Raw genomic sequence first — 16,035 nt, 5'->3', positions numbered from 1 at the left:
TATTGTGTTTAGATAAAGGGTAATTATTATTTTTGAAGAATTTGAAATGTTTTATGACAAAATATGTAGGTAAACAAAATATGTTATTCAGGTAAAGACATTTTGAAAGAAATTGAAATTTTAGAATTTCATTACAAAAATTAAAGAATTTCAAATTCTACCTAAAAAGTAAAAAATTAAAATTTTTCTTATTCTTAGATTTATATTTAAACCTTCATAGTTTGGATCTTTCTGGGTGATCCAAACAAGAGTAGACTTGACTTGATGTAGAATTGATTTATTTTTGTTTGAGATGATTTTAATGCCTTTTCGTGATTCTTTTTGAGTCAAACTCATATCTTATTGAAGCCAAACTTGACTTGGACCCAATCCAAGTTGGACTTGACATGAGTCTAGCACAATTCAACTAATCATAAGTATATGTGGATTTGGCTTGACTTGGACTTGGTCAACGTTTCGCTTGGGCACATGTGAACTTGGTTTGATCAACATTGGCAATTAGCTCGACTGACTTTAACAATTCAGTTCGATTGAATTGGGGTTAAATTGACTTGATTTATTAACTTTAGCAATTCAGTTCGATCTAGTTGGGGACAAATCGACTTGATATAGACATAGGTCGACTTGGATGGGGATAAACACAACTTAACATGGTCAATATTGACTCAACTTGGTTTAAGCTTGACTTGACTTGGTCTTAATCGAGTTAGGCTTGACTTGGTCTTTGATTAAGCTAGGTCAAACCTAGTCTTGATTAAGCTAGGTCCAACCTAGTCTTGATTGGATTATGATTTACCTTAGCCTAGTCCAATTTAACTGAAGATGGATTGGCTCCCAACTCAGGTGAATGTTAACTTGTCTTAACTTGACTCACTAAAGTTTAGGCTAACTCAGTTTAACCTGGGTCCAAGTTGGCTTGGCTTTCTCATGCATACTTGATTTGATCGGACCTAAGCTAAATCAGTTCAACCTAAGTCAGGGCAAACTCATGTTGACTTAATCTTGATCATTTTAGGCCTGATATGGTCTTGATTGATTTGGGGTTAATTTAGGCCTAGTCCAACTTAGTTAAATATGGATCAATCACGACTTATATGAACGTGTACTTGTCGTAACTCAACTGAATGTGGGCTTGCTTTGTGAAACTCAACTTGGACCTTGTTCGAATCAATTCAACTTAATTATACCGACTCGACCTAAGCTTGGTAGACTAAGTCAGACACTGATTAACATGGTCTTAATCAAACTAGGTGGAACTTGGTCTTGATCAGACTATGACACACGTGGGCCCAGTCCAAGTTGACTAAAGATGGGTTGTACAGACTCAAATGAACATGGACATGACTCGACTTGACTAAATGTGGATTTGATTTGATTTATCTCAATTTAAGCTAAGAGAACTTGGTTAACCTAACCTGGGGTTGGGCCAATTCTACTCGACTTGAGTTTGACCCAAATCTGCCTGACCTAGGTTAGACCCAACTTTGCTCAATTTAGGTATGGTCAACTCGACTCGACTAGAACCTAGGCCTATTTCATTCAAGTTAGGTTCAGACTGACTTGACTCGACTTAGACTCGACTTAGACTCGAGTCAACTTAACTTAACTCTGACTCAACAAGATTTGACACAATTTTGGATGAGATCAACCCAATATTATTTTAGTTGAATTTATTCAATCTAACATTTCATAACTTAATAATCTTTTTTAATGTAAATAGAAAAAGTTATAAGTTTAAAATGGAAAAAACTTTAATAAAAAATAATATCAATTAATCAAGATCACTTACAAAATCTATTAATATTGATATTTTTAAATTTTAACAATTATTTGATATTTAAGAAAAAAGAACTACTATTGTTTAAGAAAAATATATTAACAAACTATTTAGTTTGAGGTGGGACTTTTAAAAAAACTCTTATAAGATTTCAGGTTAAATTGTAACTTTGAACTCTTTAATTCTAGATCCACTTTTTTGCAATTTTATTCTCCTCTATAAATGTGTAATTTTTATTTAAATGAATATGATGAGTAAGGTAATTGATAAATTAAAAGAAAAGATAAAAAAAAAACGAAAACATAAGAGTCAAAATTGGAAAAACATTGGTCGTGATACAAAATTTGATAATTTTTTTCAAGGTGTTTATTATATCAAACTTTATTTAGATTGACAAATTGTTATGTTTAATTTAATTCGGTTAAAGTTATAAAATTATGATAATATAACTATTATATAATTTATTGTATTATTTTATTAATTATATATATGATTTTTAAAAGTACTAAATTGTTTAATTAAATAATATAGTTTGGTTAAATTTGGTTAAATCTAATGTTTTTTATTAGGTCAAGTAGATTTTTATTTTCCACTCCACGCTATCTCCATCCTGAAGTAGTAAAATTTGAGGACCACAAATGAAGAAGAAGAAAAAATGATTACCATAAATTAAAATTTAAATGAGAATTGCAAATTCAGCTAAGATTAAATAACAATAAAATGTGTTGTATTATATTAAGCATACCTAATATATTAAAGAAAATACACAAATTTATTAGTTGTTTGAATTTTCTCTAACGCAAACTCGACACTAGTATGCACTTAAGGTGTATTTAAACACACTTAGTATATTAAAGAAAATACACAAGTCTGTTTCATTTTTCTCTTGCATAAAATTATCTAGTGTACATTAAAAGTGTTTTCAGGTCAAGGTTACCAACTTAAAAAAAAAAAGTAAACAAATGAGTTGGTTCAGTTTTAAATATCTAAACGACTTAATGTTGGTTTGTGTTTTATTAAAGAAGAAATTAGAAATCGACAAAAAAAATAATAAAGATTTTTAATTTTATAATTAATTTTTAAATATAATCAATCTTAAAAATAATGTATATAGATTTAAAAAGTTAATATTTTATAAAAATATAAATAATAGAGTTTGTAAAAGTATAAAGAATAAAACATATGTGAAAAATAGAGTAGATTCTTTAAAAGTATAAAGGATATACAAAAATATGTAAAGTTGACTCGTTAAAATTATAAATTAGTGTATGAATAAATTGATGTAATGTGAATTATTAGACTCGTCTAATCAATGCATTGACAAACTCATTCAATATGTATCATTAGACTCATTTAATCAATATATGGATACATTCGTCTAATGTGTATTGTGAGACTCATCTAATTAGTATATGAAAAAACTTGTGTAATGTATATTGTAAGATTCGCTTAACCATAGAATGGATAGAATAATCTAATGTGTATTAAAAGATTCATCTAGTATGTGTATGAATAGACTCGTCTAACGTATATTGTTAAACTAGTATAATCAGTGTATGGATAAACTTGTCTAATGTGTGTTATAAAACTCATTTGATCAATGTATGAAAGTATCTATTTAATGTTTATTCTTATACTCATCTAACTCATCTAATCAATGTATGAAATGACTCATTTAATATTTTTTGTTATACTCATTTAATCAATACATAGTCAAACTTGTTTAATGTGTATTGCTAGACCTGTGTAGTGGTTTTTACTATACTCATCTAATCAATGTATGAATAAACTTGTCTAATATGTATTGCAAGATTCATATGAGTAGTAAATGAACATACTTGTCTAATATTTATTAATAGACTCGTCTAATTTATGTGTTGAAATACTTGTCTAATGTATATTCTAGAATCGTGTAATAAAAATAAGAATAACTCATTTAATGTGTATTGCTAGACTTGTTTAATTAATACATCAACAATCTCCTCTAATTTTTTTGCTTTGCTCATCTAATCGGTTTATTCTCGGGCTTTTCTTATAAGTTTTGTTATACTCGTTTAATTAATGTATGAAATGACTTGTATAATATTTTATGTTATACTTATCTAATTATTGTATGGACAATCTTGTGTAATTTTTTTCTATATTCTTCTAATCAATATATGGAAAGACTAGTCTGATGTGTGTTGCTAGACTTGTCTAATCAATGCATCGATAAACTCATATAATATGTATTGCTAAACTTGTTTAATCAATATACGAACTCACATAATGTGTATTTCAGACTTGTGTAATGTGTATCGCAAGACTGGTCTAATTAATGAGTGGACAAAGTCATCTAATATATATTAAGAAACTCGTCTAATTTGTATATAGACAAACTTGTGTAATGTATACTATTAGACTTGTTCCATCAGAGTACAAACATACTCATCTAGTGTTTCTTGTTAGAATCGTTTAACTAATGTACGAACATAGTCTTTTACAATCTATGCATTTGCATACTCTAATTGTATTGCTAGACTTGTTTAACTAGTGAATGGGTAAATTTGTCTATTGTGTATGAATAGAGTCGTATAATTTATGTACGGAGAAACAGACTTATATAATGTATATTGTCAGACTTGTCTTATTCGTATATAGACAAACTCGTTTAGTATTTGTTACTAAACTTATTTAATTATTGTATGAGCAAACAAATGTAGAAAAAAAATCTATTTTTATTTAAAAAATAAATAATAAAATTAGTTTAAAGTACGTTTTAGTTTGAAATGTTTAAAACATATTAAAAAAACAAAATAATAGTATTTATTGAAATTATTTTGTAGTTACATTTAATTTGAAATAAGCATTTTTTTTTTCATTTGCTCAAATTTTTAATAGTTTAGTTCAATAGAATTATTTTGACTACCCTTAATGGTGACATTTGTGGAATGTTTAAACAACAAATTTATATAAAGTTTTCATTGATATTTATCTCTCTTTAAGAAAAATTACACTTAGTAGGAGAAGAAATAAGATTAATTTTGGTCATTTTACATTTGAATAATTCTTATATGTATGTGCTTTCAGTAAGGAGTACAATTATTTATCCAGTTTGACTTCAATACTTAGAAAATACTCCACCAAGTATGAGAAAAAAACTTTGTTATTTATATATAATATTAAAAACATATTTAATCATATAAATCAATATACATGACTTGTAACTAACATATCGGGTAACTGGTAAAACAATTGGAAAGAACCGTGCGATTGACATGTCACGATAACACCTCTTGACCGTTCAGTCCCGACAATCATTGAGTGGAGTTAAGGGGTAATTAATATGAAAATAAACAGTTAAAGTTTACATTAATAACCATAAGGTAAATTAATTGGTCAAATTTTTTTAAACTAAGGATTTAATTTCGAGATAAACTCACTTTGACTCACTATTTAATTACAAAAGATTTGCAGAAAAAAATTCTGACTTAATGTCTTTTGCATGTCGCCCATTCACCGATCGATTAGAAACCAAGAGAACGTTCAACACACGTTCTTCGTACCATTTGAGCATAAACAATACAAATAAGCAATTGAAACTTCATGTATACAATATCACATTTATATGCCTATTATCACAATACTGGTTCAGGTTCAAACAAATCGAAACGTGTGAAAAGGGTTTGAATTTAGAACCTTACATCAAAAACTGCACATTGGATCTCACCTTCCAAGTTCTGTAATGGAACTCATTTGATTGAAACAGACACCATACCATAGACAAAAACAGACAAGATGGGGGCGTGAAATTTAAAATGATGTACTATAAATTTAAAATCATGTAATATATATATATATATATATATATATATATATATGTATATATATATATATATGTATGTATGTATATATAAATAAATCTTTGCACTAATCCATTTTTTGAAACATTAATTAATTTAGTTATTGACATTAAATTTGTTAATGATTTGCAGTGTTGTTCTCACATTATATTTAATATCTCTTTTCCTTAATGTTTTGCTACTTAAATTATTAATGTATAGAGAAAGAATAATAATTTATTTGCGACTACCCTGGAATCCTAACAATAGAGAAAATAAAGGTTTGTCTCGTTAATATTTTTTCCTTGAAAGTTTATCTCATTAATATTTAGTATCTCGTTAAATGTTGGTAATTTGCTTAGGATATTTCAAAAATAATTAACTCGAACCCACAAATAATTTACTGAAATGAAATCTATATTCAAGGACAAAGTAAATTTTTAGAAAAAAAAAAACGGAAGTTTCTCCCATGATTCAAACAATGCACAATCGATTTTATTTTCTTTCAAATTGCTTGGTTGTTTCAAGAATTTAATTTCATCGATAATCAAAGGAGGCAATTAAATATGATTCATCTAATTCATAATTCATTAATACAAAACCATTCTTAGCAGAGTTGCATATGACAAAATCTCATGAAAACAAAGAAATCACACCCTAAATCTGTAACAATTAAATAGGCAAAACATTATCTGTTTACTATGATGATTTCTGATTCTGATCCTGGAAAAGTGCTTGTGCCACTTCCAGAGGTCCAAGAATTGAGACTGAACATCTTAATTTCATCAAATGTTGGGTAACCACTGCATGGAAAATCACATTTAGACCACATTGCAGCTGATTTTACTTTTCCAAGCAAACTCATCTCCATGTTTTCTTCCTCAGTGTTGTCCATTTCCCCGTCCAACATTTTCACCACCTGCCTCATCGTTGGTCGAATGCTAGGGTCTGAATTTGAACACAACAAACCCAAATGAAGCAATCTTTCAGCTTCCTGTGTGCTGTATCCCCATTTAGCCTTCAACCTTTCATCAACAGCACTTTGCAATTGGCCTTGCACCATTAGAGACATTATCCAATCAGTAAGACCTGGTTTATGTTCTTCAATTGATCTTCGCCCGCAAATTACTTCCATCACCAATATTCCAAAACCAAACACATCAGACATAGTTGACACTGCTCCTGTTCGAATCACTTCAGGAGCAATGTATCCTATTGTCCCAATTACTCTTGTTGTGCTGGCAACTTGTCCATGATGATCATGCATACGAGCCAATCCAAAATCTCCCAGCCTTGCATTCATGTCTTTGTCAAGAAGAACATTGCACGCTTTGATGTCCCCATGCAAGACCTTAACTTCCCAACCTTCATGCAGGTACAGAATCCCGGTGGCTACATTTTTCAAAACTTTAATCCTCTCTTCCCATGCCATCACCATTCTCTCTTCACACTCAAATATCCTTTTGTCTAAACTTCCCATGCTCATGAAGTCATAAACTAGAATCAAATTTCCCCTTTCTTTTTTGCACCAACCTCTCAATCCTACTAAATTTTTGTGCTTCATTCTGCCTAGAATTGCAACCTCGGCCAAAAACTCTCTCATCCCTTCTTCCCTTTCTTGAGGGATTCTCTTCACTGCAACTTCTGCTCCATGCAAAACCCCTTTATACACCTTCCCGTTCCCTCCAACAGCAACCACATTCTCTTCAGAAAACCCTCCTGTTGCTGCATAAATATCATGGAAACCAATCCTATGAGGCCAATACTCCAGTTCCCAGTCCTCAACTTCTTCTAGTGTCTTGCGGCTGCGCAGAATGAAAAAAACTACAAAACCAGAGCCAATGATTAACACACACAAAATAATGCTCACACCTGCAGCCAAAACTCGCCCTTCAGAAAACCACCTTTTATGATGTACAAATGAAGGCAAATTTTCTGTCACCAAAGCATCACCTATTGAAAAATTTGAATTACTAAAACTCCAAGCAAGAATCCTAGTACTGTCTACTATCTTCCCTGTTGCTGCAGTGAATCCAACATACGTTTCATCCATTAGAACCCCTGAAAGGCTTACATTACTACTGATAAGAGGCACTCTGGGCTTCTTTCTTCCTGCCCGAGTTATAGTAACGTTAAGTTGAGAGTGCATAAATTCAATCCATACCTGATAGTTCTCTCCATTTTTTAGCTCCAACACCTTAAACTTTTTGTCACCTTTTCCTCCCCAATAACCAGCTTCGTGCGAAGTCAAAGAGCGAAGCGAGTTTATGTCAACACCGACATGATTATCACTAATATCATTGAACTCTTCTTCATTTTGTACTATATCAAACTCAACTCCAAAAACATGATTCTGAGGGTTGCCTTCGTTGGTAAGATTGAAAAGACCGATATACTCTGCTGCAGTGGTACCATTTACGCCTCTTGATGATGTGAACAGGAAGACAAAGCCGTGGCCAGTGATAAAGTTTTTGATGGGAGCAATTGAGAAAATGAAGGAGGTTGCAAAGGGGAGTAAAGTGGGGGAGTTGGCTTTTTTGGTAGGTATTTTGTGAGGGTAAAAAGCACGGCCTATGGAAAAGAAACTCGAATTTGTGAGAGTCAGAATGGATGTTTGTACAGAAGCATTTCCATATAGAATGATGTTTGTGGAGTTGAAGTTTGTGTTATAGACAAATTCGGTAGTGGAAACTGAACACAAAGTGGTTGCAGTGTGAAGAAGAAAAACAAGGAGCTTCAATGGAGACATTGGCAAGGGACTGAAAATGGAAGGAAAACTTTGCCCAATTGAACTTGGCTGCTACATATATATGTGAATCTTCAGCTCTGCTTAGCCCTTCAAAAGCAAGAGGGGAGCTAGCTTGGTTACGGCCTACGCAGGTTATTGTTATTTATTGTCAATTCAACGTGTCATGGAAATTTGCATTTATTTCTTAGGAAAAGGACCACTAAGGACCACTAAGGTGATCAAGACGTGTATGGTTGAAAAATATCTTACAAGTGTTTATAAGAAAGTGAATATTTGTTGAAGTATTGCTATAATATTTTATAAGTTATTTTCAACCAATTTTAAATTAAATTTGTGTTAGATATCGTCATCATCTCAGCAATACAGCCAATAATCACCAATCCCAAACCAGTCTTAGTCTTAGATATTTGTCTTACACGCATGAGATACATGGTGTGCTTGGTCTTGGATATTTGACCTGCATACACGAGATACTTGGGTGTGCCTGGTCTTAAATATTTGTCCTGCATATATGAGATACTTGGATGTGCTTGGTCCTAGATGGTATATTTGGGTGTGCTTTGTAAGACTTAGAACAGAGAAGAGAAGAAAAGAAAAAGCAGAGTTAATAGTGACAATATCACGAGGTAGAGTTAATAGTGGCAATATCGTTGTCATTTTCCAACTCCAATTTTCTTCTCTTTATTTCACTCTTTTCAAAGAGGCAATGGAAATAAAGAGGAACAGGGAAATAGATTCCATATCAGCTTCATTTATCATTTATTGGGAAATAGAACGTAATTATTTGCTACACACGAGTATCTTCAAGTCATGTGTTTCTGTCGTTGAAAAAATAATAACAGCAAGAACTCTGACATAAAAGTTGCCAAAAGTCGTCGTATGCTGTAATCATGTAAAAATGTGTTGGAATGAAATGAAATAACTAATATTTGCAAGGAACACTGTTTCAGATGTAATAAATACAGAAAATGAAGACACCACGTATAGATTAAATTTTTTGTTTCATTCAAGATTTGTCAAAGAAAGAACGTTGAACATGAGTACTATTCAAAGAACTAGAACACCAAAGAAAGAAATTTGAAAAATAAAATAAAATTATGGCACAGCAGAGGAAAAAAAAACACCCCAACTTAGCAACATCAGTCGTTGAGACTTGAGATCACTATTTTAGCATAACTTGACTTTTGGAGCAACAAGTGCTCGAACTTTACAAATGTTTGTCACTTGATCACAGCTGCATTAGCTCTTTGCCATTTCAATATCAACATAGTGATTGAATCAATTGCAGCTCTCACCTTCCTTCTGAGACAAACTCTGACTGTGGCTGTGGGCTGGGATAAGAGATGCTTAAAGATGCAGTAGAATAAAACTTGGTCTGCAAAATCTCATCAAAGGTAGGATAATTTACATAGGAAGAACTTGTAGAACTTTTAGACCATGATGCTGCTGAGTTTATTTTTCCAAGCAGACCCAAATGGATGCACTCGTCATTGCATTCAGTGCATTTTATTCCCTCCAATGTTTTCACCACTTGCCTCATTGTTGGCCTAGCAACAGGGTCATTACCTACACATAACAAACCCAAATGAAGCATCCTCTCAGCTTCTTCAGCATTATAACCAATTTGACCCTTCAAACGCTCATCAATAGCACAACTCAACTCCCCTTTCTCCATAAGGGAAAATACCCAATCAAACAATGGTGGCTGATCTGCTATGACGGGTCTTCTCCCACACACCACTTCTAGAACCAATACTCCAAAGCTGAACACATCACACGCAGCTGTGGGTCTCCCAATTCGAACTAGTTCCGGTGCCATGTACCCCAGAGTCCCTATCACTCTTGTTGTGTCAGCCACATGTTCCTGGCGATGCAGCCTTGCAAGCCCAAAATCCCCCAATCTAGCATTCATGTCCTTGTCAAGTAGTACATTACAAGCTTTGATGTCCCTATGCAAGACCTCAACTTCCCAACCCTCGTGTAGGTATAAAATCCCATCAGCTACATTTTGCAAAACTCTAATTCTTTCTTCCCAGCTCAGCAGCATTGCCTCTTCACACTCAAAGATCCTTTTGTCCAAGCTCTCATTCTCCATGTAATCATAAACCAGTATAAGTTTTCCTCCTTTTCTTTTGCTCCAACCTCTGAAACCCACTAAATTCCTGTGCTTCATTCTGCCAAGACTTGAAATCTCTGCCAGAAACTCTCTCATTCCATACTGTGTCTCGTGATTGATGCTCTTCACTGCAACTACTACTCCCTTCAAAACTCCCTTGTATACTTTCCCACTCGTTCCAATCCCAATCACTTTCTCTTCGGAGAATCCACTTGTTGCATCACAGATCTCCTGATAGCTAATCCTGTGTGGCCAATACTCCAATTCCCAGTCTTCAAAATTTTCCTGTTTCTCTTCCCTTCTGATTTTGAACAAACTATAAAAAAACACCAAAGCACAGAAACCTCCCATAAAAAACGCCCCGAAAGTTACACCTATAATGAAACCATTTGATCTAAACAGCGAATTTTTTGGATGCACATACACTGGTAAATGCTTGGTGTTCAAAGCATCACCAATTGAAAAGTTGGAATTGCTAAAACTCCAAGCTAAGATTCTACAATAGTCCACCATTCTCCCTGTTGCTCCAGAAAACCCCATATACATTTCATCCAACAAGACCCAAGAAAGGTTAATCGGTTTACTGATCAAAGGCCTCCGAGGCTTCTTTTTCCCTGCCGGTGCCATAGTAACATTAATCACCGAATCCTCAAACTCAATCCAAACCTGATAATTTCTACCATCAGCTAGTTTCAAATCCTCCCATTCCTCGCCCTCTCTCCCACCCCAGAACCCAGCAGGCTCAGAATACTCCGAAATAATCGAATTCAAGTCCACGCCCACATGATTATCATTCTCCTCATTGAACTCCTCGTTCCTAAAATCATCAAACTCAACCGCAAAAACATGGTTGGAGGAGTTACCTGAAGTAGAGCGGTTAAACAAGCCCAAGTAGTTCCCCGATAGAGCTCCATTTACGGCCATCACCGGCGCGAAAATAAAAGCAAAACCATGAGCAACAGGGAAGTTCTCACAAGGGGCAACAGAGAAGATGAAGGAAGTTGCAAAGGGAAGAACAGTGGAAGAGTTGGATGGCTTCGTTTTTATTTTCTGAGGGTAAAAGGCACGTCCTATGGAGAAGAAAGTTTTGTTTGTGAGCGTGAGAATTGAGTTCTGGATGGTGGCATTCCCATAGAGTTTCACGTTAGAGGAGTTGAAGTTCCTATTGTAGACAAATTCATTTGCGGACACAGAAATCAAAACTTGAAGAACCAAATTAAGGACAAGAAAAAACAAAGCAAGGGAAGACATTGTGGGTGGCAAGAACAAGAGAACTGAAGATAAAAGGAAGAACTAAGAACAAATACGTCAAAGCCTAGTTAATGATGCAGTTACACCGAACATTAACAATATACATAGTACAATAGAAGACCTTGGGTTTACTTTTGATGAAGATTTAGATTTAGTTTCATTGAATCCTGAATTTAGCCGAACATTGGCATTGGTTGGTAGAGCTGGCGGCGAGACAAAAATTCCTGGAAAGTAGAAAGAAACTTAGCAATGGCTACAATCACAAAATTAAATAAATAAATAAATAAATTAATTAAATAAAATAAGTAGTGGACACTAGTGATGGTCAAGCATTTTCTAAAAATAAATAACAGAGTGAAATTTGAGGAAGAACAGATGGATGAAATTGTTTATTTTTCCGACAAAGATCCAACGACCCGACCGCCCTAAGAAGTCATGGATTTGTAGTTTGTAATAAGTGGGTTAGTTAAAGGGACTTCAATTTTATTTTTCCTTTTAAAAAAATGCACACTCATTTACCCTTTAGTTTGTGTTTATTCGTGGTCAAATTTTTAAATTATCGTTTAATATCTTAATCTCAACTCATAATTAAAAAATCTAAATAATTTTAAAGTAATAAACACGGTATCCAACTTGATCTCCTGCTACGAAATTTGAATTTTTTTATATGAAAAATATAATTAAAAAGAGAGATTCCACTAAAAAGTATCTAACTAACTTTTTTATAAAAGCGATTTTCAAAATAATGTTTACATATTCACACTTAACACTCATGCAATGCAATGCATCTCATACTTATATAGAAGTAGCTACAACCATGTTATATAAATGTTCACACATGGACATATTCATTAATTAGTGATTAAATATTTAATGTAATTTCTATGTGATTATGTCTTTTAAGTGACACGACCACTTGTTTAAATATATATTGTCAATAAATGTATTATATTTTTCTGTTTATATTTTTCTTCTCAACTTAACATACTGTGAATGATAATAGATTTTTATTAGAAAACATAGCTTTAACTCATACGTTCCCAACAACACAATATTATTTAATATTTTGATGAATATTTTGTTTTGATGTATGTCAACTTGGTAAATGCTTAATTTGATTAATAGAAAAAATACATTTGTTCAATTACAAAAATAAGAATGTCCAAGTTGAGTGGAAAGTTATTGGGGGAGTTAAAGCCGTATACGTTTCAAATTATTAGACAAACAGAAAGTATAAATAAAATACCTATTCTATTAAATACTTATTGAATTTAATTAAAATACATTACACTATCAATATATTATTTTTAGAACAATTATATTTAAAATTTATTTAATAATTAATTAGAGTAAATACAGGCATCAACAATTTTTTCAATATTTATAAATTATTTAAATTGTAAAAGTAGTAATTAAAAAAGTAAAATTGAAAAAATAAAAGGTATATATATATATATATATATGGGATTTGTTAACTTGGCCTGTTTTTCAGTTGCTACATTTTAATTAACAATGTGTATTGGGTTTTAGTAGACAAAAATATCCTAATATATCATGGATTCTAAGTTATAAGGTTAAGGGTATTTTAATAATTTTCATTCTCAAAACTTAAAAAAAAAATTCTCTCAACCCTTTTTCTCTCAATATTTTCTCTGTCATCTTTACGCTAGTCCCAATTGAAAAAAATCAGAAACACTCGCCTAACCTTAATTTACCTTCCTCACTTGTCCAATTTATTTCTCTTTTATCTCCATATTTTTCCTCACCCACACACAACAACCCGTGACACCGTAATTTGTTACTCTTGTTCTGTTCGTTCATTTGTTTCTCAGTTTAATAACAAAATAATTGATGATGTTGATTTTTGATTGGAGAACTGTGTTATATATTTTCCCTTCTCATTATTATTAAAAAATTTCATTTTTAAATTTTAGAATTTTGTTGTGTTACAAACTCCCCCTCAGCAGGCACACCATCATTAGTAAACCAAGATCAAAATCAAACCAAGTTTAGCCAATTAAAAATTAAGTCAGAAGAATGTAATGGTAAATAAAACATTTAACTTCACAAATCATAGAAAACAAATTGGATATGTGAGAAAGGTAGATTAGAATTAGGCGAGTGTTTATGATTTTTTTCAATTGGGACTAGCATAGGGATGACAGAAAAAATATTGGAGTGCAAGAGAAAGGATTGAGGGTTTTGGGTCTTTTTTTTTAGTTTTGAGAATGAAAATTATTAAAATATCATTAACCTTAAAAATTATTAGTATTAAAATATATATTAAGGTATTTTTGTCTACTAAATCTTGGTACACATTATTAAAATGTACCAACTAAAAACAGGCCAAGTTAGCAAATCCCATATATATATACCTTTTATTTTTTCAATTTTACTTTTTTAATACCAACTGAAAAACAGGCATACGCCAAGTTAGCAAACCCATATATATATATATATATATATATATATATATATAATAAATTTTAGTTAATTGAAATAAAAAATATTATAAGTAATATTGTATAAATAATTTTTTTATTATGCATAATTATTTAAATTTTGAAAAGTAGTTACTAAAATGGTAAATAATTCTTTTATAATGAATAATTATTTAAATTTAAGAAAGAAGTTGTTAAAATGATAAAACTGAAAAATAATTTTTTATTATGAATAATTATTTAAGTAGTAATTAAGAGGATAAAATTAAAAAATAAAAGAGAACAAAAAAATGTATCTTCTTTATATATAATTATAGATAATATATTAAGATTAAACTCGTTTAGAATTAATAATGTAATTGTTTACACTAATAAAAGCATACATTTTTATACTAATAATATATATTAAGAACAAACTCGTTTAGAATATTTTTTTCTACACTCATTATGTAATTTTAGAATAATATATTACGTCAATATTTAGTAATTTAAAATATACATAAGAAATTATAAGCATTTTTAGAAGAAAAAAACATAATAATTCTTTTTATAAGCTAGCAAATTTTACAATGTAAAAAATGAAAATAATTTATTTATAAACTAAAAATAACATTTTTATATCTAAGTTAAAATTAAAAATTAAAAAAATATAGGACAAAAATTTTATAAATTAGCTTATACATTAAATTATAAGTTTTAAAATGTTTTCGAAGAAATTCGTCCTAAATAGAGTTTTGGCATAGGGTTGAAGTGAATATTCCATTTTTTTTCGGTTTTAGTTAAGTCATTCTATTAACTAAAAATTCAAATAATACAACTATATTTAAAAATAACTCACCTGTTTTTTAAATTATGCCAAAAACCGTTATTAAATAATATATTCGAGAATCGATATTTAAACCAATAATAATACTGCAAATATAAGACTAAAAAAATTATGCAAATATTAACATATATAGTAATAACTCTCCGTCTTTAGTTTATCTGAATATTAATACACATTATTAAAATTAAATGTACTTTTAATTTATTTAAATATATAAATATATTCTTTAATCTTCTAAATGTAAAAAAAAGAAAAGAAAAAAGAGTCACGCGCACATACTAAATCCTAAATACAAAGAATTTGGTTTTAGTTTCTTCAAAGTAAGCACGTTTTAAGTGTGAGTTCATAAACAAACATGATGATAAATAAACACAAAAATATTTATTTAAGTATGATAGAGACCCGAACGACTAAAATATAATATAAATTAAAAAATATATCTTGTGGTTTGGCTATTTCATATGATGAGATTAGCTTGGAAGAAACCCTAAAAGCCATGCCTAATAAGTTGTATGAATATTGAATATGTAGCTTGGAAGAAACCTCTGTCTCTTACTATTTAGCCTGAATTATCTGAATGTATAATAAAGAAACAAGATTATAAGAATATTTTTATTTTAAATTTCATGTGGGAATCACATTTTGCTTTGTTATTTTTGTAAAGTTTTTTTGTTGTTTTCTTTTCTTTGAACTGTCTATTCTAATTTTTTCCTTCTACACAATTATGACAAGTGTGCATTTTCCCCTCACCTTCTTCTCAGAAAGTAGACGTTACCTTCTTTAAGCTGGTTGGCACAATGGCTCAACGAAGGTTCACCAGAGTTCCAATAACAGAATGTTTGGGTCTTTGCTCTAAAATACATTCCAACCAAAAAAGGTAACACCACAAAAATTGCAAAATTTCAAATTTCAAATCAACACGGATTTTTGTCAAAATTGTACTTTAAGCAAAATGCATCAAATTTTAGCTTTAAAAACAATTTTGTTCTGTGTTCAATTACTTTTTTATTCTTTCAATTTCTTATTCCGACATTTGATTATTTTAGAGTTAAAT

At 30.9% G+C, this 16,035-nt stretch overlaps 2 pseudogenes across 2 annotated transcripts; both read right to left on the bottom strand.

Moving 5' to 3' along the window:
• Window positions 1–6,153: 6,153 nt before the first annotated feature.
• Window positions 6,154–8,454, bottom strand: LOC124844863 (putative L-type lectin-domain containing receptor kinase VII.2 pseudogene; annotated as a pseudogene).
• An 877-nt stretch (window positions 8,455–9,331) lies between these two features.
• On the bottom strand, window positions 9,332–12,139 carry LOC124844866 (putative L-type lectin-domain containing receptor kinase VII.2 pseudogene; annotated as a pseudogene). Of its 2 annotated transcripts, XR_015781867.1 has the most exons (2): window positions 11,836–12,137; window positions 9,332–11,625 (listed from the first exon to the last, which is right to left on the bottom strand). The product of XR_015781867.1 is annotated as a putative L-type lectin-domain containing receptor kinase VII.2 pseudogene, transcript variant X2 (transcript). The 2 variants fall into 2 exon arrangements; XR_015781866.1 differs by having other exon boundaries at window positions 9,332–12,139.
• Window positions 12,140–16,035: the final 3,896 nt, after the last annotated feature.

Source organism: Vigna umbellata, chromosome 9 (genome assembly GCF_029865625.1).
Source record: "Vigna umbellata cultivar VRB3 chromosome 9, Vumbellata_1.0, whole genome shotgun sequence".
Lineage (NCBI taxonomy): Eukaryota > Viridiplantae > Streptophyta > Magnoliopsida > Fabales > Fabaceae > Vigna > Vigna umbellata.
Note: the sequence above shows the minus strand (reverse complement) of the source record. Positions and strands in the feature narration are given on the sequence as shown.